The following is a 22,149-nucleotide window of genomic DNA, read 5'->3' as shown; positions in this document are numbered from 1 at the left end:
GAGGTGCTGGACAAACAAAGATGAGCTAGACAAGCTCCCTGTCTTTGAGGAGAGGGCAAAGTGAGGCTACTTTAAGACCCACATATACATGATCATATAATCAATAGAATACATTGACATGAATAAGGTCCTACTGTATAGCACAGGGAACTAAGTTCAATATCTTGTAACAAACTGTAATGGAAAAGAATCTGAAAAGGAATATATATATATACATATACATATATATCTGAATCACTTTGTTGTACTCCCGAAACTAACAGTTTTGTAAATCTACTATACTTCAAATAAATAAATAAAATTAATAAAAGAATACATTGAAATGAATATCTAATATTATTTCTTAAACATATTTTGTCTGCTTCTTCTTCCAAATTCCTTCAAGCCAGTCAACCTGCCCATACTGTAAATTGGGAAGAATCAATATTTTTTCCTCTTCCTTCTCTGCAGATTACCGAGGGGGTGGAGTGTAAGGGGTGGAAAGGTAGGATCTCTGCTTGAACTCTGCTCCTCAATTTCTGTACAACGCATTTAGCACTTACCATAAAGTCTCAGGGACGAGAGGGAACATTAGAGACCATCCAGTTATCTAACTAAAACTTAGATCCGATCATGTGATTTCCCTACTTTGAAACTGCCCTTGGGCCTCCTGCCTAGCCCCTCAGGTCTCTCTGCCTGCCACCTCCTGTCTCCTGCACCCAGATACCCATTGTTCCCTTACCCTATACCAAACCTCAAAGCTTAAGCCACTCCAAGGTATTACTGCTCTGACAAAGCCACCTCTTTCAAGTCTCCTGCCTGTGGACCCGATGATCCCTCAGCTTGGAACTGCTATGAATAGCCCAACCCCCTTCCTGTGCACCTAATCCCACTTGCCAGCCTTGGAGATGCATACAACTCAGGTCCCTCTGGCTCTGTGAGCCCCGGGTCCCCTCAGGCAGGGTGAATCCCGCATTCTTCTGTCCCAGAGCCCTCGGTTCAAACTCGATGACAACACAGTAGCAAATTGGGTTGTAATGACGCGTTTCCTCATCTGTCCTCCACTAGACTGTGAGTATCTCCATGAAAGAGGCTGCCCTAATTCACCTTTGCCACCTAACAGAGAGCTTAGCGCTATGTCCAGCACTTGGTAAATACTTGTTGAACGAACAAACTGAGTCAACATCCCACTCATTGTGCCAAGTCTCACTGTACTATCCCCGAGAGCATCCAGCCTCTCTGCCTGACCTCCTCCCACCATGGGTCAAGCTCCTAACCGAGGAGGTTCCATCTTACTTGTCTCTGTCTCTGCCCTCCACTTCATCCCCCAGCAGTCTGCAGAGGAGCAAGAGAGAAAAAAAAAATGGTTGGCTCTTTTCAATCAGACAGTATTCACTAGGAGGGCAGGGACTCCTCTTTGTCTAAAACTAGGTCCATAGTAAAGCATGCTATAGATGATTATTAGCAAGAAGGGGGCAATTGATTGGAGGTGGGGATTAGAGAGAGAGAAGATGATGAGACAATAGAAGGTACATTTTTTTTTTTTTTTTTTTTTTTTTTTTGCATTACGCAGGCCTCTCACTGTTGTGGCCTCTTCCGTTGCAGAGCACAGGCTCCGGACACGCAGGCCCAGCGGCCATGGCTCACGGGCCCAGCCGCTCCGCGGCATGTGGGATCTTCCCAAACTGGGGCACAAACCTGTGTCCCCTGCATTGGCAGGCGGACTCTCAACCACTGCACCACCAGGGAAGCCCAGAAGGTACATTTTGAGGTATTCAGTCTGAGGGCATTGGGAAGATGGTGGTGCAGCTAACAGATATGATGGGGGTTCACTTGGGAGTGAGGAAAAACCATGGGACTTCCAGCTTGAGAGGATAGGAAAAATGGATGGTTAGAGCTGCAGATCTTACTTAATATCATGCAGTTAGCTGGGAGTGGGGGATGGGGTAGGGAGGCTGGTCTCTTGCCTCCCAGGTCAGTGGTTGGTTTGTTTTTGTACCACAGCTTGTCAAAGGACTTGACGGAATCAAAGCATTTTCAGTATATTTTATTCTCTGTCAATTTGTATTTATGGACAAATGACATTCTAACAACAGTAAAGGGAATTGGGAAAGAGTTAAGAAAATCACAAAACAGTACCTCCCAAAACACCCTAAACACATCATCTGTATTCATTTGTTCCTGTTCCTGTTCTCATTCTGATCGGTTTGTGTGCATGCATACTTTTACATAATTTTAGGCCTAGCATACAGACTATTTGGTATTCTGCTTTTATTATATTATAAAAACTTTCTGAGTTGCTACATAATCTTCATAATGAGTATTTTAACAGCTGCATCATACTCCATTAAATGGATAGCCCATAATTAATAAAAGTTCTTTATTGTTGAACATTTAATTTTTTGTACCTTTTCTTTATTATGAATGTTGCTACAGAGAACAGTTTCCTTTATACGGCTTTTTCCTTCAGTGGAATGATTACCTTAGAATAAAACCATTCCTTCACTCAGCATTTATTGAGTGCCTACTCTGTGTCAAGCTCTGTATTATGAGCCAGGGAAATAGAGATGATTAAGATCTAGTTCCTGCTCTTAAGGAATTCACATTACAATGGGAGAGGCAGGCTGGGAGGAGGGGACAGAAAGCCAGGAGAAGATCTTCAGAGGAAAGATGGTGGCGAGGCAGTTTGGAACACGAAGGGCTGTTAAATCTTAAGAATTTGGACTTTAACCTGTAGGTAGACAATGGGGAGCCGCTGAAAGATTTTAAAGAGGACGGGATCAGCTTTGTGCTTTAGAAAGATAACTCTGACTGCTCCTTGTAGAATGGTTTGAAGGAAGTGTGAGTGGCTTGGAGGAGATGGGCCAGGTCTGTTTCAACAACACAAGCAAGAAACAGAAGGGTGGGACCCAGGTCTGTGATTGTGGGGCAGAGGAGGAGGGGGGAGATTCAAAAGGCATTGCAGATGGAGTATTGGCAGGATCTGACTGGGAAATGACGTATATGCAGGGGTGAGGGACAAGGAGGTAATTAGGATGATTCCCAGGTTTCTGGCTTGGTGACTCAGAGGTACATTCACTGGGAACTAGGAGGAGGCATGCTTGGTGTGTGACGTGGGGCTGAGGGGGAGGGGGAGGGGGCACCAGCTGGAGATGTTTTATAGACACAAGTCTGAGCTCAGGTATATGGTCTGGGCTGGAGACTCCCACTTGGGAGAACTGGTACATTCGTGCTTAGTCCATGGGAGTGGTTGGCAGTAGCTGTCTGAAAGGGAGGGGGCATTGTGTTAAGAGTCTGAACACTCTGATAGTGGTGTATGTGTATTGCCAAAAAACCTTCCTTGGAGCATCCTTGCAGTTTTACTATACTTGTGTCAGCCTGGTAATCACTTATTTTTAAGTTTTACTAACATAATTGTTTTAGTTTGCACTTCAAAAAATCACTAGTGAGGTTAAACATTTTGCCATACGCTTGTTTAATCGTTCCATTACCCCTTGTGTGAAGTATCTCTGCCCATTAATCTTTGGGGGACGTGTTTTAAAAAAATATTTATGTATTTATTTGGCTGCACTGTGTCTTAGTTGCGGCATGCGGGATCTTTAGTTGCGGCATGTGGGATGGAACCCAGGCCCCCTGCATTGGGAGCACAGAGTCTTAACCACTGGACCACCAGGGAAGTCCCTGAGGGATGTGTTTTTCTGATCAATTTGCATGAGTGCTTTATAGATCACAGAAGTTCATCTTCTGTCATATTTGAGGCAGATATTTTTACCAATTAGTTACTTTCCTTTTGGTTATATTTTTCTATGTACAAAGTTTCAAAGTTTTATATAGCCAGATCTGTTGATCTTTTCTCTTGTAATTTCTCCTCGTCATTTCAAAGCTTAGAAGGTTACCCTCAGTTCAAAGATCTGCTAAATACTCAATTCTATTTAATAACATGTATTTAATTCTTTATCAACTTGGGGTTGATAAAGATAAATAGAATAAAAGATAAACTGAAAAAAATCTATTTTTTCCCCAAATGACTAATCAATTTTCTCAATGTAATATATTGAATGATCTTTGTTTTCTCCGTTGTTTTGTAAGAACTGCTTTAGCATTTAATAAATGAAATCATGTAGTGCATAGTGAGTAGGGAACTGAGATGTACATCCCCAGCATCCTGTCCCAGATTGCCAGAGGGAAGTTATGTGTATGAGTGGTTCATGTTCATAAGTCACACCAAGAGTGGAGCGGTCCAAGCCCCTCACTCTCCATCTTAAAGAGTAACCTTTCATGCCTCAGATTCCCTGATCAACTTACTGTCAGCAATCGATGAACCAGCACAGCCTTCTCCTCACTTTCTCACATTGCTGGGAGACAGTGAGGCAGAATGGAAAGAGTACAGTTTAAATCTATCTCTGTGTGCCCTTGAGTAAATGGCTTCATCTCTCTGAAACACAGATGCCTTATCTGGAAAGTAGGGATAACCATACTTACTTCTCAGTTTGTTGTAAGAATCAGAGATGATGTATCAAATGCGTAGAACATAGTGACTCAGTCAATGAATTAGTGCTCCAATTCCCTCCTGGCCACTTCTGGCTACTTCCTTCTGAAACTTATTTTTTTTCAACAGCTTTATTGAGGAATAATTGACATACAATAAATGGCACATATTTAAAGTATACAGTTTGACAAATTTTGATGTGCGTATACACCCAATGCAACCATCATCACAACTAAGATAGTGAAATTCCATCAGCCCCAAGTTTCCTCATGTCTCATTGTAACCCCTCACTCCAGCTCCCCCCCTCCCCCGCACTCCCAGGCAACTGCTGATCTGCTTTCTGTCACTATTGATTAATTTGCATTTTCTAGAATTTTGCATAAATGGAAATCTTCCAGTCTGTACTCTATTTTTTTTTTTGTCTAGCATCTTGCACTCAGCATAATTATTTTGAAATTTATCCATATTGTTGCATCTATCAATAGCTTATTATTTTTATTGCTGAATAGCACCTCATTGTATATATCATATAGTACATGTATGTATATATACATATACACACGGATATATGTGTGTATACCACAATTAATTTATCCATTCACCTTTGGATAGACATTTGGGTTGTTTCCAATTTTGGGCAATTACAGATAAAGCTGCTATGAACATTTCTATACAAGTCTTTTTATGAACAAATGCTTTTATTTCTCTTGGTGAATACCTACAAGTGGAATGGCTGGGTCATATGGTAGATGTATGATTAACTTTTTGAAAAAATTGCCAAACTGTTTTCCAAAGACGTTGTATTATTTTACATTCCCATTAATAGTGTTTCAGTTGCTCCATATCCTCACCAACATATGTTAAGTTCAGTCTTTAACTTACTTTTTTTATTGGGGTAAACTATACATAAGATTTACCACCTTGACCATTTAAAAATGTACTTTTAGGGGACTTCCCTGGTGGTCTAGTGGTTAAGACTCCATGCTTCTAATGCAGGGGTTATGGGTTTGATCTCTGGTCAGGGAACTAAGATCCCGCATGCTGCTCGGCACGGCAAAAACATAAAAACAAACAAACAAAAATAAAATGTACATTTAAGTGGTATTAAGTACATTCACATCAAAAAGATACATGCACCCCAATGTTCACAGCAGCACTGTTTACAATAGCCAAGACATGGAAGCGACCTAAATGTCCATCAACAGACGAATGGATGAAGAAGATGTGGTACATATACACAATGGAATATTACTCACCTATAAAAAAGTATGAAATAATAGCATTTGCAGCAACATGGATGGACCTAGATAGAGATTATCATACTAAGTGAGGTAAGTCAGACAGAGAAAGTCAACTATCATATCATATCACTTATATGTGGAATATAAAATATGATACAAATGAACTTATTTCTGAAACAGAAACAGACTCAGAGACATAAAAAGGAAACTTATGCTTACCAAAGGGGAAAAGTGGGAGGAGGGATAAATTAGGAGTTTGGGATTAGCTATATAAAATAGATAAACAACAAGGTCCTATTGTATAGCACAGGGAAATATATTCAAAATTTTGTAATAACCTATAATGGAAAAGAATATGAAAAGGAATATATATATATATATATATATATATATATATATATAAAACTGAATCACTTTATTGTATACCAGAAACTAACACAACATTGTAAATCAACTATACTTGAATAGTTTTTTTTTAAAAATGCATTCACTATGTTGTGAAATCATCACCATTATTCATTTCAGAACCTTTTCATCTTTCCAAACAGAAACTCTGTACCCCTTAAGCAGTAGTTCCCCTTTCCCCCCTTCTCCTAAACTCCTTGTAACCTCTATTCTACTTTCTCTATGTGAATCTGCTTATTCTAAGTATCTTATATAAGTGGAATCATACAATATTTGTCCTTTTGTATCTGGCTTATTTCACTTAGCATAAAGTTTTCAAGGTTCATCCGTATTGTAGCATGTTTCAGAATTTCACTGCTTTTTAAGTCTGAATAATATTCCATTGCTTGTATACACTGCAGTTTGTCCATTCTCTGTTGATGGACACGGGTTGTTTCCACCTTTTGGATATTATGAATACTGCTGCAATAAACATTGGTGTACAGGTATCTGAGTTGCTTCTCTCATTTCTTTTGGGTCTATACCTAGAAGCAGAATTGCTGGATCATATGGTAATTCTATGTTTAAGTTTTTGAGGAACTGCCAATTGTTTTCCATAATGGCATTTACACTCCCATCAGCAATGCACAAGAGTTTCAGATTTCTCCACGTCTTCACCAACACTTGTTATTTTCCATTTAAAAAAATAATAGCCACCCTAATGGATGAGAAATTATACCTCATTGTGATTTTGATTTGCATTTCCATAATGATTAGTGATGTTGAGCATCTTTTCATGTGCTTATTAGCCATTTGTATATCTTCTTGGAGAAATATCTATTCAAGTCCTTTGCCTGTTTCTGAATTGGGTTGTCTGTTTTTTAAAATTGTTGAGTTGTAGGAGTTCTTTAAATATTCTGGATACTAATTCCTTATCAGATATATGATTTGCAAATATTTTCTCCCATTCTGTGGGTTGTTTTTCACTGTCTGGGGTTCTTTGATGCACAAATGTTTTTAATTTTGATGAAGTGTAATATATATATATTCTTTTGTTGCCTGTGAAAGTCAGCCCCTTTAATTTGGGCCATTCTAATAGGTGTGTAGTTATATATCATTATGGCTTTATTCTGCATTTCCCTGAAAGCTAATGATATCAATCATAGCTTGATAGAGATAGCTCAATATCTTTTCATGTGCTTTTTTGCCATACATATATCTTCTTTGGTGAACTATCTGTTCCAATGATTTGCCCATTTAAGAAAATTGGGCTATTTTTTCTTATTATTTAAGGGTTCTTTAAATATTCTGGATGCAAATCTTTTATCAGATATGTGATTTGAAAATTTTTTTCCACATCTGTGGTTTGTCTTTCATATTTTAACAATGCCTTTTGAAAAGCAGAAGTATTTAATTATGATGAAGTCCATTTTATCATTTTTTCCTTTTATGCACTGTGCTTTTGGTATTGTACCTAAGAAATATTTGTCTAACCTTAGGTCATGCAGATTATGAGTTCTTCTAGAAATTTAATAGTTTTAGTTTTTATATTTAGGTCTATGATTTTTTTTTTTTTTTTTTTTTTTTTTTTTTTTTTTTTTTTGCGGTACGCGGGCCTCTCACTGTTGTGGACTCTCCCGTTGCGGAGCACAGGCTCCGGACGCGCAGACTCAGCGGCCATGGCGCACGAGCCCACGGGCCCAGCCGCTCCATGGCATGTGGGATCCTCCCGGACCGGGGCATGAATCCGTGTCCCCTGCATTGGCAGGCGGACCCTCAACCACTGCGCCACCAGGGAAGCCCTATGATCCATTTTGTGTTAACTTTTTAATATGAAACAAGATATGGATAGAGGTTCATTTTATACTTATGGATATCCAATTGTTCCAGAACTATTTGTTGAAAAGATAATTCCCTCTGGTTACTTCTTCATTAAACTTTAAAACAGTTCTTTCTTTTTTTTTTAAACATCTTTTTTGGAGTATAATTGCCCCACAATGGCGTGTTAACTTCTGCCTTATAACAAAGTGAATCAGTTATACATATACATAACGTCCCCATATCTCTTCCGTCTTGCGTCTCCCTCCCTCCCATCCTCCCATCCTCCCTATCCCACCCCTCCAGGTGGTCACAAAGCACCGATCTGATCTCCCTGTGCTATGCAGCTGCTTCCCAACAGCTATCCACCTTACGTAAAACAGTTCTTTTTAATCACATAAGTCACAGATGAATATATTCTCCTTGTAAAATATAAAATCATTTTTGACCACTTTTATATCCAGTCAGGCTTCCCCCAACACTCCCTACCAGGTAACAGCTCTAATGACATCAATTTGAAGTGTATCCTTCCAGGTCTTTTTCTATGTATGGAGATAAATTGTTGTATAAGTGTATGTATACGTATATATATATATATGCAGTATTGTATGTTTAGTTTAGATAGGATATGTATCATTCTGAATTTAGCTTTTTGGTACACAAAAACACCTGTCACAGATCTTTCCATGTTAGAACATAGCGATTTACTTCATTTTTTTAGCTGTTTCATAGGATTCCACAGTACCACTATACCTTCCTTTGTTTCACCATCGCCTTATTGATGAATATTTAGGTAGTTTTCATTGTAGATGAGCATCCCTGAACCTGCTTTTGGTGCACGTGTGTTTCCCTAGGTAGATATGGAGAAGGGGGATTTATGCAACAAATGCATATATAACACTTACTGTATGCTAAGTTATCTTCTAAATGCTTTACATATATGAATTCAATTAATCCTCACAACAAGCCCATGTTTTTATCCTTGTTTTACAGGTTAGGAAACCAAGGCACAGAGAGGTTAAGCAATTTACCAAAGGTCACACAGCTGGTCAGTAGCAGGGCCAGGATTTGAACTCAGATAGTTTGGTTCCAGAGTTCAGTTTGCTGGGTCATAGGGCATGGGTATTTTTAAAGACCTGCAAAATTGGCCTCCAAAGAGGCTGTATGAATTGCACGCCCATCAGCAGTGTATGAGAGTATTCATTTCCCTTCACCCTTACTGACACGTAAAACTTTAAAAATAGCATTTTTACTGATTATTAATAACAGTGTGTAACAACTAATATTTATTGAATATTTAATATGTTCTAGAATTCTGCTAAGCACTCCATATGCTTTCTCTTCACCTCACTTTGCTTTAGTTTTCCTGATAGTACCCTCTCTGCTGATATGTATTAATTAGTATGTTTGTTTATTGCCTCTCTCTACCCACTAGTGTCACCTCTATGAGGGCAAAGATTTTTGTCTGTCTTGTTCACTGCTTTCCTCAACACCTGGAACTAAGCATTTGTTGACTGACTGACTGAATAAATGAATGATAACAATTTTATGGGGACTTCCCTGGCAGTCCAGTGGTTAAGCCTCTATGTTTCCATTGCAGGGGGCCTGGGTTCATCCTTGGTCAGGGAACCAAGATCCTGCAAGCAGTGCTGCACGGCCAAGAAAAAAAAAGTTTATACATGATTTTTTTGTGTGTATTTAACAAAACAGCTACTAATTTTTTTTAGGAAATAAATACTTATTAAGTGTTTGGGCCTAACAACAACAACAAAAAAACCCAAACCATTTTATGAACATGGAAATCAAGGCTCAAACCGATTAAGTAACTCACCCAAACTTCCACTAGCTCACGGTGAAGCTGGATTTAGAAGCCAGTCTAATTCCAGTGTTTGTCTGTGCTCTTGTTTAGCCTCCCGGAATCTGTTTTCCATTTCCATTTCTATAATTATGTTATTTCATGGATGTTATATACATGGAATCATGCAGTATGTATCCTTTAGAGATTGGCTGTATTTCATTCAGCATAATTTCCTTGATGTTCATCCAAGTTGTTCATTCCCTTTTATTGCTGAACAGTATTCCATGGTATGGATGTACCACTGTTTGTTTAACCCAGGGAAGCATATCTGAGTGGTTTCCAGTTTGGGGCTTTTAGGAATAAAGCTGCTACAAACATTTGTGTACAGGTTTTTGTGTGGGCATAAGTTTTCATATCTCTGAGACAAATGTCCAAGACAGCAATTGCTGGGTTGTATGGTAAGTGCATGTTTGCTTTGATTAAAACTGCCATATTCAGGACTTCACTGTTGGCGCAATGGTTAAGAATCCGCCTGCCAATGCAGGGGACACGAGTTTGAGTCCTTGTCCGGTAACTAAGCCCGTGCACCACAATTACTGAGCCTGTGCTTTATAGCCTGCAAGCCGCAACTACTGAGCCCATGTGCCACAACTACTGAAGCCTGGGCGCCTAGAGCCTGTGCTCCTCCACAAGAAAAGCCACCACAATGAGAAGACCGTGCACTGCAACGAAGAGTAGCCCCTGCTCACTGCAACTAGAGAAAGCCCACGCACAGCAATGAAGACCCAACGCAGCCAAAAATAAATAAATAAATTTAAAAAACCCCCAAAACTGCCATATTCTATATCACAGTGGTTGTACCAGTTAACATTCCCACCAACAATGTGTGAGTGATCCAGTTTCTCTGCATCCTTTTCAGCATATGGGGTTGTCACTAATTTTTATTTTTTATTTTATTTTAAAAATAAATTTATTTATTTTATTTATTTTATTTTTGGCTGTGTTGGGTCTTTGTTGCTGTGTGTGGGCTTTCTCTAGTTGCGGTGAGCGGGGGCTACTCTTCATTGTGGTGCGCGGGCTTCTCACTGCCGTGGCTTCTCTTGTTGGAGAGCACCAGCTCTAAGCACATGGCCTTCAGTAGTTGTGGCGCACGGGCTTAACTGCTCTGCGGCATGTGGGATCTTCCTGGACCAGGGCTCGAACCCGTGTCCCCTGCATTGGCAGGTGGACTCTTAACCACTGCGCCACCAGGGAAGCCCACTAATTTTTATTTTAACCATTCTGACAGGTGAGTAGTAACATCTTATTGTAGTTTTTTTAAAAAACATCTTTATTGGAGTATAATTGCTTTATAATGGTGTGTTAGTTTCTGCTGTATAACAAAGTGAGTCAGCTATACGTATACATATATCCCCATATCCCCTCCCTCTTGTGACTCCCTCCTACCCTCCTTATCCCACCCCTCTAGGTGGTCACAAAGCACCAAGCTGATCTCCCTGTGCTATGTGGCTGCTTCCCACTGGCTATCTATTTTACATTTGGTAGTGTATATATGTCCATGCCACTCTCTCACTTTGTCACAGCTTACCCTTCCCCCTCCCTGTATCCTCAAGTCCATTCTCTACGTCTACGGCTTCATTCCTATCCTGCTCCTAGTTCCTGAGAACCATTATTTTTCTTTTTTAGATTCCACATATGTGTGTTAGCATACAGTATTTGTTTTTCTCTTTCTGACTTACTTCACTCTGTATGACAGACTCTAGGTCCACCCACCTCACTACAAATAACTCAATTTTGTCTCTTTTTATGGCTGAGTAATATTCCATTGTATATATATATGCCACATCTTCTTTATCTATTCATCTGTCGATGGACATTTAGGTTGCTTCCATGTCCTGGCTATTGTAAATAGTGCTGTAATGAATATTGTGGTACATGTCTCTTTTTGAATTATGGTTTTCTCAGGGTATATGCCCAGTAGTGGGATTGCTGGGTCATATGGCAGTTCTATTTTTAGTTTTTTAAGGAATCTCCATACTGTTCTCCATAGTGGCTGTATCAATTTACTTTCCCACCGACAGTGCAAGAGGGTTCCCTTTTCTCCACACCCTATCTATTATTTATTGTTTGTAGATTTTTTGATGATGGCCATTCTGACCAGTGTAAGGTGATACCTACCTCATTGTAGTTTTGATTTGCATTTCTCTAATGATTAGTGATGTTGAGCATCCTTGTTTGTTTTGTTTGTTTTTATTTTGTTGTGTTTGTTGGCAATCTGCATATCTTCTTTGGAGAAATGTCTGTTTAGGTCTTATGCCCATTTTTGGATTGGGTTGTTTGGTTTTTTGATATTGAGCTACATGAGCTGCTTGTATATTTTGGAGATTAATCCTTTGTCCGTTGCTTCATTTGCAAATATCTCCTCCCATTTTAAGGGTCATCTTTTCGTCTTGTTTATGGTTTCCTTTGCTGTGCAAAAGCTTTTATGTTTCATTAGGTCCCATTTGTTTATTTTTGTTTTTATTTCCCTTATTCTAGGAGGTGGGTCAAAAAGGATCTTGTTGTGATTTATGTCATAGAGTGTTCTGCCTGTGTTTTCCTCTAAGAGTTTTATAGTGTCCAGCCTTACATTTAGGTCTTTAATCCATTTTGAGTTTATTTTTGTGTATGGTGTTAGGAAATGTTCTAATTTCATTCTTTTACATGTAGCTGTCCAGTTTTCCCAGCACCACTTGAAGAGGCTGTCTTTTCTCCATTGTATATTCTTGCCTCCTTTATCAAAGATAAGGTGACCATATGTGCATGGGTTTATCTCTGGGCTTTCTATCCTGTTCCATTGATCTATATTTCTGTAGTTTTAATTTACATTTCCTTAATGGCTGATACTGAACATCTTTTCGGTGCTTATTTGCCATCTGTATATCCTCTTCAGTGAAATATCTGTGCAAGTCTTTTGCCCATTTTCTACTTGGATTGTTTGTTTTTTTATTGTCAAATTTGGGGGGTTCTTTACATATGCTAATTTTGAGAGTGCTTTTTGTAGTCTAGATGCTAGTCATTTGTCAAAAGTGGTTTAGAGGTATTTTCTCCCAGTCTGTAGCTTGTCTTTTCATCCTCTTCACATAGGTTTCACAGAGCAAAAGTTTTTACTTTGGGCAAGGTTGAAGTTATCAATTTTTCCTTTTATGGATTGTGCTTTTGGTGTCAAGTAAGAATTCTTCACCTGACTTTAGGTTTTGAGGATTATCTTATACGTTTTTTTTCCCTAAAATTGTGCAGTTTGTTTTACAATCTAATCAGTTACCAACTTGAGTTAATTTTTGTATATGATATCCAATTGCTCCAGCAGCATTCTTTGAAAAGGCTATCCCTCCTCCTTTCAACTGCTTTTGCACCTTTGTCAAAAATCATTTGATTATATTTGTGTGAGTCTATTTCTGGGTTCTCTATTCTGTTCTATTGATCTTTCTATGTGTCTCTCTTTCCACCAGTATCACACTGTCTTAAATACTGTAGCTATATAGTAAGCCTTAACATCGATTAAAGTGATTCTTCCCCCTTTATTCTTCTTTAATTATTATTATTATTGTTATTATTCTTTGGCCGCAAGGCGTGTCTTGTGGGATCCTAGCTCCCCAACCAGGGATCGAACCCGGGCCCTCGGCAGTGAAAGGGTGGAGTCCCAACCACTGGAATTCCAGAGAATTCCCCACTTTATTCTTCTTTAATGAAATTGTTTTAGCCACTCTAGTTCCTTTGCCTTTCTCTATAAATTTTGGAATAAGTATGATTACGTCTACCAAAAAAAAAAAAAAACCTGCTGAGATTTTGATAGAAATTGCATGAAATTTGTAAACCTATTTAGGCCTTCTTTGATTTCTTTCACCAATATATTGTAATTCTCAGCATACAGATCCTGATCAGGTTTCATACATAGTAGATATATATTTAGTAATTGTAAATAGTACTGTCACGCCCTAAATTTCGGTTTCCATGTGTTCATCGCTAGTATATAAAAATGCAATTGCCTTTTTTTGTGTCGATCTTGTCTCTTTTGAGCTTGCTGAACTCACTTATTAGTTCTAGGAATGCTTTTGTAGATTGCTTGGGATTTTCTACATAGCCAATCATGCCATTTGCAAATAGGGAAATTTTTTCCTTTCTTTCTTTCTTTCTTTCTTTCTTTCTTTCTTTCTTTCTTTCTTTCTTTCTTTCTTTCTTTCTTTCTTTCTTTCTCTCTTTCTTTCTTTCTTTCTTTCTTTCTTTCTTCTTTCTTTCTTCCTTTCTCTTTTCTTTCTTTCCTTCTTTCTATCTGTATGCTTTTTATTTCTTTTTCTTGCTTAACTGTACTTGCCTCACTTCCAGTGTTATGTTGAATAAGAACGATGAATGTATATCCTTGTCTTGTTCCTGATCTTAGAGAGAAAGCATTTAGTTTTTATCCATTAAGTATAATGCTAGCTGTAGGGTTTTGTTTTTTTTCTGAGATGCTCTCTATGAGGTTGAGAAAATTCCACTCTATTCCTAGTGTACTGAGAGGTAATTTTCTCTTTTTAAATCATGATTTGGTGTTGGATTTTGTCAAATGCTTTTTTGCATTAACTGATATGGTCATGTGTTTTTTCTTCTTTAGTCTGCTGAGATGGTAAATTACATTGATTGAGTTTTGAAGGATGAACCAACCTTGCTTACCTGGAATAAGTCTCACTTGGTCATGGTGTATTATATTTTTTATATGTTATTGGATTGGATTTGTTAAATTTTTGTTTAGAAATTTTGCGTCTAAGTTCAGGAGAGATATTGGTCTGCAGTTTTCTTCTTGTGTGTGTTGACCTTGTCTGGTTTTGGGATCATGGCAGTACTTGGGAGGTATTTCCTCCTCTTATTTTCTGGAAGACATTGTGTAAAATTGGTGTTAATTCTTCTTTGACTATTTCATAAAGCTTTCCAGTGAAAAAAATCTGGGTCTAGAGATTTCTTTTCCAGGAGCTAAGTGGGGGCTACTCTTTTGTTGCAGTGCATGGGCTTCTCATTGTGGTGGCTTCTTTTGTTGTGGAGCATGGGCTCTAGGCGCACGGGCTTCAGTAGTTGTGGCACACAGGCTCAGTAGTTGCGGTGCACGGGCTCAGTTGCTCTGCGGCATGTGGGATCTTCCTGGACCAGGGCTCGAACCCGTGTCCCTGGCATTGGCAGGTGGATTCTTAACCGCTGCACCACCAGGGAAGTCCCTCCATAAATCTTGATATGTCATATTTTCATTTTCATTCAGCTCAATATGTCTTTTAAAATTTTCCTTTGAGACTTCCTTTTTGACCCATAGATTATTTAGAAGTACGTTGTTTAGTTTCCATGTGTTTGGAGATTTTCTGTTATCTTTGTTATTGATTTCTATATTGATTCCATTAGAGCTGGAGAACATACTCTGTATGATTTTGGTTCTTTCACATTTATTAAGATTTGTTTTATGACCCAGGATATGGCCTATCTTGGTCAATGTTCTATGAGTACTTGAAAAGAATATGTATTCTTCTGCTGTTGGGTGGTGTTCTATAAGTGTCAATTAGATTCTCTTGGTCGATGGTGTTGTCGAGTTCTTCTATATCTTTGCTGAATTTGCCTAGTTGTTCTATCAGTTGCTGAGAGAGTGTGTTAAACTCTGCAACTCTAGTTGCAGGTCTGTCTCTTGCATTGCAGAGCTCTCAGTTTTTGCTTCATGTATTTTGAAGATTTGTTGTCAGTGCATACACATTTAGGATTGCTATGTCTTCTTGGTGGATTGATCCATTTAACATAACATAGTGTCTCTCTTTGTCCCTAGTAATTTTCTTTGCCCTGAAGTCTACTTTATATGATATTAATATAGCCACTTCTGCTTTTAAAAAAATTAATGTTGGGAATTCCCTGGCAGTCCAGTGGTTAGAACTTCATGTTCTCACTGCCAAGGGCCCAGGTTCAATCCTGGGTGGGGAGCTAAGATCCCACAAGCCATGCAGCCAAAAAAAATTAATGTTTGCATGATATATCTTGTTTTTCATCCTTTTAGTTTCAACCTACATATGTTGCTATGTTTCTTCTAGACAGCATATAGTTGGGTTGTGGGGTTGTGTGGTTTTCCACTCTACTTTTCTCTTTCCCTTAATTGGTATATTTAGTCTACTTACATTTAAGAGATTATTGGTATGTCAGGGCTTAAGTCAGACATTTTGTTTTCTGTGTCTCATTCTTTTGTTTATTCAAGTAATTTATTTACTAAATTGAAGTGTAGTTGACTTACAATATCTTTTTATTTTTGCTTGCATTCCTCTGAGTTACTTGAACATATTTTAGAGTTCTATTTGGATTTACTTATAATGATTCTGAATATGTATAGTGCTTTGTATAGTTTTCTTAGTACTTGCTCTAGGTAGTATCATAAACACACATAACTTATCATAGCTTACTGCTGTTTTAGTGGGTTCAGATTGACTAAGTTCTATTGATCTGTCTTCAAGGTCACTGATTCTATCATCTGTCATTTCCACTCCATTACTGAGTCTATCCAGTGAGTTTTATGATGGCTGCTTTAAAACCCTTGTCAGGTAATGCCAACATCTGATTCATCTTGGTATTGGTGTCAATTGATTGTCTTTTCTCATTCGAATTGTGGTTTTCCTGGCTTTTGCTATGATGAGTGATTTTCTATTGTATCCTGAACATTCTGGTTATGTTAGGAGACTCTTGATCCCATTTCAATCTTCTATTTTAGTAGGCAGTTACCCTGTTTAGGTTTAGTATGTATGTTTTAGTCTACTTCTGTGGGTTGTAGTTCAAGTGACAGTTTAGTTTTCCAAGCCCTTGCAATGCTATTTTTGTCTGCTTCATTCTTCTGTTGTCTGTGGGGCTCCTGCTCCATCCTTGCTGGTGCTTTCTGCAGTGGCAGAAGGCACTTCCCTGAGCTGCTTGTTTTTGCTGGGTGATCTTCTGAGGGAAGAGGAAGTTGCTGAAGCCACAGTACCTCCGTGTCCTTATGCCACTGATTCAGTGGAGGGTAGAAAGATACAGGGCTACTGCTACCACTGCATGCAAATCAGGCTTCCTGCTGGTTTCCCAATTCTGGAGTGGGGACTGAGACAGTCCAAAGCTTTGCTGCCGCAAGCAGATCAGACCACCGCCTGGAGCTCTGGTTGTGGAGCAGAGCTTAGGTCCCTCAACTAGGTCTCTGTTGGGCTTCTCCTTTCCCAATTCCTCTGTGTGTGTGTGTGTGTGTGTGTGTGTGTGTGTGTGTGCGCGCGCACGTATGTGTGTGTGTGTGTGTGTTTGTAGCGGGGGGTGCTGTTGGTGGTTTGCCATTGCAGGCCTCTTTGGCACCCAGTATGTGGAAGATTAAAAAAAACAACTGAGGAAACTCACCATGTTGTCATCCCTCAAGTCCTGAAGTTCTTAGCCTGCTTTCCTGCTTTCAGAGCCTTTTTGTCATTGTCTGTTGAATAATTTCTAGCATGTACAGTTCTATTTGAAGAAGAGGAACAGAGAAAAGTGAGTCTACATCATCTTGCTCTGGAACCAGAAGTCCCCTAGTATAGTCTTAAAATACATTTATTTTAGTATGAGTGAATTTGAGCATCTTTTGATAAGTTTTAAAGTCATTTTAATTTCTTTTTCTGTATTTCATTTTGCTATTATTTGCTATTATTTGCTCATTTTTATATTGGGTTGAAGGTCTTTGACGTCTTGATTTGTAAGAGTTGTTTTCAAATTCATTGTGAGTTGCAGATATTTTTTCAAGCCTATCGCTTATCTTTTGATTTTAACTTTTTTGTTTCTTTTTTTTTTGCCATAAACTTTTTTTTTTCGACGTAGGGTTTTGTGTCATTCTTGGAAAGGTCTCCTCATATCAAGATTTTCTTTTTAAATCCCCTCATATTTTCTTCTAGTACTTTTATGATTTCATTTTTTAAAAAAATATTTATTTGGCCATGCCGGGTCTTAGTTGCAGCATGCGGAATCTTCATTGCCATGTGTGGGGTCTTCCTTGTGGCATGCAAGATCATTTTTTTAGTTGCGGCATGCAGGATCTTTTAGTTGTGGCAACTGGAATCTTTAGTTGTGGCATGCAGGATCTTTAGTGGCTGGCATGTAAACTCTTAGCTGCAGCATGTGGGATCTAGTTCCCTGACCAGGGATCGAGCCCGGGCCCCCTGCATTGAGACCATGGAGTCTTAGCCACTGGACCACCAGGGAAGTCCCTCATTTTTTATTTTTAAATCTTTGGTCCATCTGGAAATAATTTTGGTGTCAAGTATGAGCTAGTGTATCCAGTTGTCCCAAAGCATTTATTGAATAGTTCCTCATTTCCTCTCTACTTTGAAATGCTAACTTAAAAATTGTGGTAAAAAAACACATAAAGGATTGACGATCTTAACCTTTGTTTGTTTGTTTGTTTTTGGTTTTTTTTGGCTGCACTGTGCAGCTTGCAGGATCTTAGTTCCCTGACCGGGGATCAAACCCGGGCCCATGACAATGAAAGTGCCAAGTCTTAACCACTGGACCGCCAGGGAATTCCCATCTTAACCACTTTTAAGTGTGTAGTTCAGTAGTGTTATCACATTGTTGTGCAACAGAGTTCTAGAACTTTTTTAGCTTACAAAAGTGAACCTCTAGGGACTTCCCTGATGGTGCAGTGGTTAAGAATCCACCTGCTAATGCAGGGGACACGGGTTAGAGCCCTGGCCCGGGAAGGTCCCACATGGCATGGAGCAGCTGAGCCCGTGCACCACAACTACTGGGACCATATGCCTAGAGCCCGTGCTCAGCAACAAGAGAAGCCACTGCAATGAGAAGCCCACGTGCTGCAATGAAGAGTAGCCCCCGCTCGCCACACCTAGAGAAAGCCCTTGTGCAGCAACGAAGACCCAACACAGCCAAAAAAAAAAAAAAAAAAAAATCAAAAGTGAAGCTCTATAGTCATTGAACAACAACTTCCCATTGAAATGCTACTTTTTCATCATAGACTAATTTCCTGTCTTTGTTATTTTTTGCCTGGACCATTGTAACAGCTTTCTAGCATCACCATAATTCCAATCTTTCATGCACACTGTAGCCTGATTCATTTTCCTCATGCAAGCTCTGACCACAACACTCCTTTATTCAAAACCTTCAGAAGCCCTCTTGGATAATGCAATTGAAATTAAGTCCCCCATTTGCAGCAACATGGATGGTTCTAGAGATTATTATATTAAGTGAAGTAAGTCAGACAAGGAAAGACAAATATCATATGATATCGCTTATATGTAGAATCTAAAAAAATATGATACAAATGAACGTATATACAAAACAGAAACAGACCCACAGACATAGAAAACAAACTTAAGGTTAACAAAGGGGAAAGGGTTGGGAGGGATAAATTAGGAGTTTGGGATTAACATATACACAGTACTATGTATAAAATGGGTAACCAACAAGGACCTACTGTATAGCACAGGGAACTATACTCAGTATCTTGTAATAACCTATAGGGGAAAAGAATCTGAAAAAGTTACATATATCTATATCTATATATAGATATAGATATAGATATATGTAACTGAATCACTTTGCTGTACAACTGAAATTAACACATTGTAAATCAACTATATTTCAATAAAAATTTTTAAAAAGAAATTAAATTCCCCATTGCACTCTTTCATAGCACCTATACCTTTTCTTCTTGTCACTTCTCATGATTTATGGTTTTAATGATCTGCATGATTATTTGACTGTTGTCGATCTCCTTGCTAAACTTCAAGCTTCATGAGAGCAAGGGCAATGTGCTCGTCGCCTATGCCCAGATGCTTTGTGTGTGCCTGGTATATAGTAGGTGCTCAGTCCATGTTTGTGGAATGCTACTCCCCTTGCTTGTGGAATAAAGTAGAGGCAACTGCAAGATCTGATTCCAACTTACCTTCTCTCAGCCTTCTGCCCTTCAAGGAAGTCAAGCTGCTGGACTTTCTGCCCTTCCTTGAAAAAGCCATGGGCTTCCTAACAGTTGGTTCTGGTTTACACCATGTCCTGATTTATCTTTTAATTTGTGCTCCAGTTGTTCCCTGTGCCTGAAGGCCATGCCCTCCCCTCAGTCCCCTACCACAATTGCTGCTTTATGGAAATACAATGTATCCTTCGAGACCATGGCTGTCTTTGCCACTGGACTGTGAGTTCCTTGAGAGTAGGAACAGGGTCCCCCACATTTGTCCCCAGGGAGCAGCACAGCTCCTGGCCTCTAGGAGGCACTCTTGCTTACACATCCTCACCTGTTCCCAGGCTACAAGCTCCTTGTGGGTAGGCAACGTTCCTTACCTGTGTGTATCTGGGAATCTTGTTTCCTAGCCTCCTAGGACCTGGCCCAGGGTGAGGCTTGGAATTGGCTCAGGAATTTCCTGGAGACCTAATGAACGTGCCTGGTCTTGTTGTGAGAGGCCTGAACATGAAATGGTGGGGCAGGGGCAGAGGCTTCCTTGCCTTCCCCCATCTGTACTCTGTGATGTCCACCCTCCCCCCTCATCATGCCCTTTCTCCAGCAATAAACGATTACCACCTTACACCCTCACCCTGCCTCCCCAGACCCCTTAGGACTCCATGTCTCCCTGTTCACAGCCTTAGATGAATCTAACCATCCACCTTCAGCAGGATCATTCTAAAAATCAAAGTTGGTTAATTCTTTGCTTTCCTGCAAATTTCCAGAGAGGCTCCACAAGCCACAGGGATGGTGGTACCAAGGATAAAGGCTCGCTCCCAGCTTGGCCTAGAAGGCCCTTGGAGCCCAGCCTCTTGCACACTTCTTTCTAGTCTCCTCCTCTCACACTCCGTCCCGGCCCTATGACCCTGCTTGCTAAACTCCAGTTTTGTAGCTAGTACAGCCACTTTCATGAACATGCACTTACATAACAGCTTTACCCCTCACTCATTCTTTCCTTGGCTGACTCTGGTCTTGTTTTTAAACCCAACTGTTTCTGTGGGTAGATAAGTCTTTGTGTAAAGGCACAGAACAAGGCCAGCGAGGATGCACCACAAACACATAAACAGTTGCTACCTCGGTGGAGGGCAAGAGGCGATCAGGATTGAGGGAGAGAGCTGGTCAAAGGGTATTTTTGCTTTATCTGTAGAGTTTCTACTTTTCACAGAGATTGGATCATGTATTTATTACTTGTGAGACATCAAAACAAACAAATGAACCAGTTCAATACTAGGAAGCTTTCCCCAGACTTCCCAGGCAGATGGAGCTGTTTCCTTTTCTGGGATCGAATAGGACCTTCCCCCTGTGTTATAGGAAATACTGTTTTTTGTTTTGTTTTGTTTTGGTTTTTTGTGGTACGCGGGCCTCTCACTGTTGTGGCCTCTCGCGTTGCGGAGCACAGGCTCCGGATGCACAGGCTCAGCGGCCACGGCTCACGGGCCCAGCTGCTCCGCAGTATGTGGGATCTTCCCGGACCGGGGCACGAACCCGCGTCCCCTGCATCGGCAGGCTGATTCTCAACCACTGCGCCACCAGGGAAGCCCAGGAAATACTGTTTTATTGTAATTTGTTGATGCCTTTCTCCTTCTAGATGGGGGACCCCCTTAAAGGTACAAACTTTAATTTATGCTCTTGATACTGAGCAGAGTGCCTGGCCCAGAGCAGATGCTCAGGGAATGCTCAACCCAATGCCTTGCCTCTTTCGGTGGGCTCCTTCGAAAGCACTTTCTAGGGGACAGGCACTATTCTAGTCCTGAAGTTGATTAGTTTTCACGGTGTCCAAGGAAGAATGTCTCTGGGAGTCTGAAATGTGGGTAGAGGAGTCTCTAGGCTCTTCGGTTGTGTCAATATGAGGACAGGGCTGGATTCCACACCAGCCCCATGCCCCCACCTGCCCCCTTCCACCTCAAGGCTGGGATCCAGTTCAATGCTACCGTCCTGTCATTTGGCATGCTTCTAAAGCAACTGCCTCCTCAGCAGTTAATCTAAGAGCAACAGATATATCCCCAAATGTTGACCTTGTTGAGCCCAGCTCTGATCTGTTTCTAAAATGGAGGCCAGCCCAGAGAAATGGGCTGTCCCCATACAGTGTGGGCCAGAGTTAGGGGACAAATGTCCCAGGCATGGAGGTGGGGCTTGAGCAACTGTCTGAAGGACTTGAAGGCACCTAAAATCTCAGTTTAACGGTCTGTAGCTTTTGCAATTTTCCAGAGAAATCTGAGCTCCCAGGTCATAGGATCCTTCTTGGGTCATACTTATTGCCCAAGGGCAAAAAGGCAAGGAGTGGCCTACTGCATCATCTGGATTGGGGCTAGAGATGGGGTGGGGGTGCCTTTTAGAGTTGGTGAAGCGTGTGCCACGTGGCTAGGGCAACCCTTTAGACTTGGATGCACAAGTGGCCAGGATGCTGTAGAAGGGTTGGGATCAGTCTTTCTTCCAAGAATGCTCCCAACCAGCCTTTCATCAACCTCGA

This window comes from Kogia breviceps, chromosome X, assembly GCF_026419965.1.
Source record: "Kogia breviceps isolate mKogBre1 chromosome X, mKogBre1 haplotype 1, whole genome shotgun sequence".
Taxonomy (NCBI): domain Eukaryota; kingdom Metazoa; phylum Chordata; class Mammalia; order Artiodactyla; family Physeteridae; genus Kogia; species Kogia breviceps.
This window is presented reverse-complemented; position numbering follows the sequence as displayed.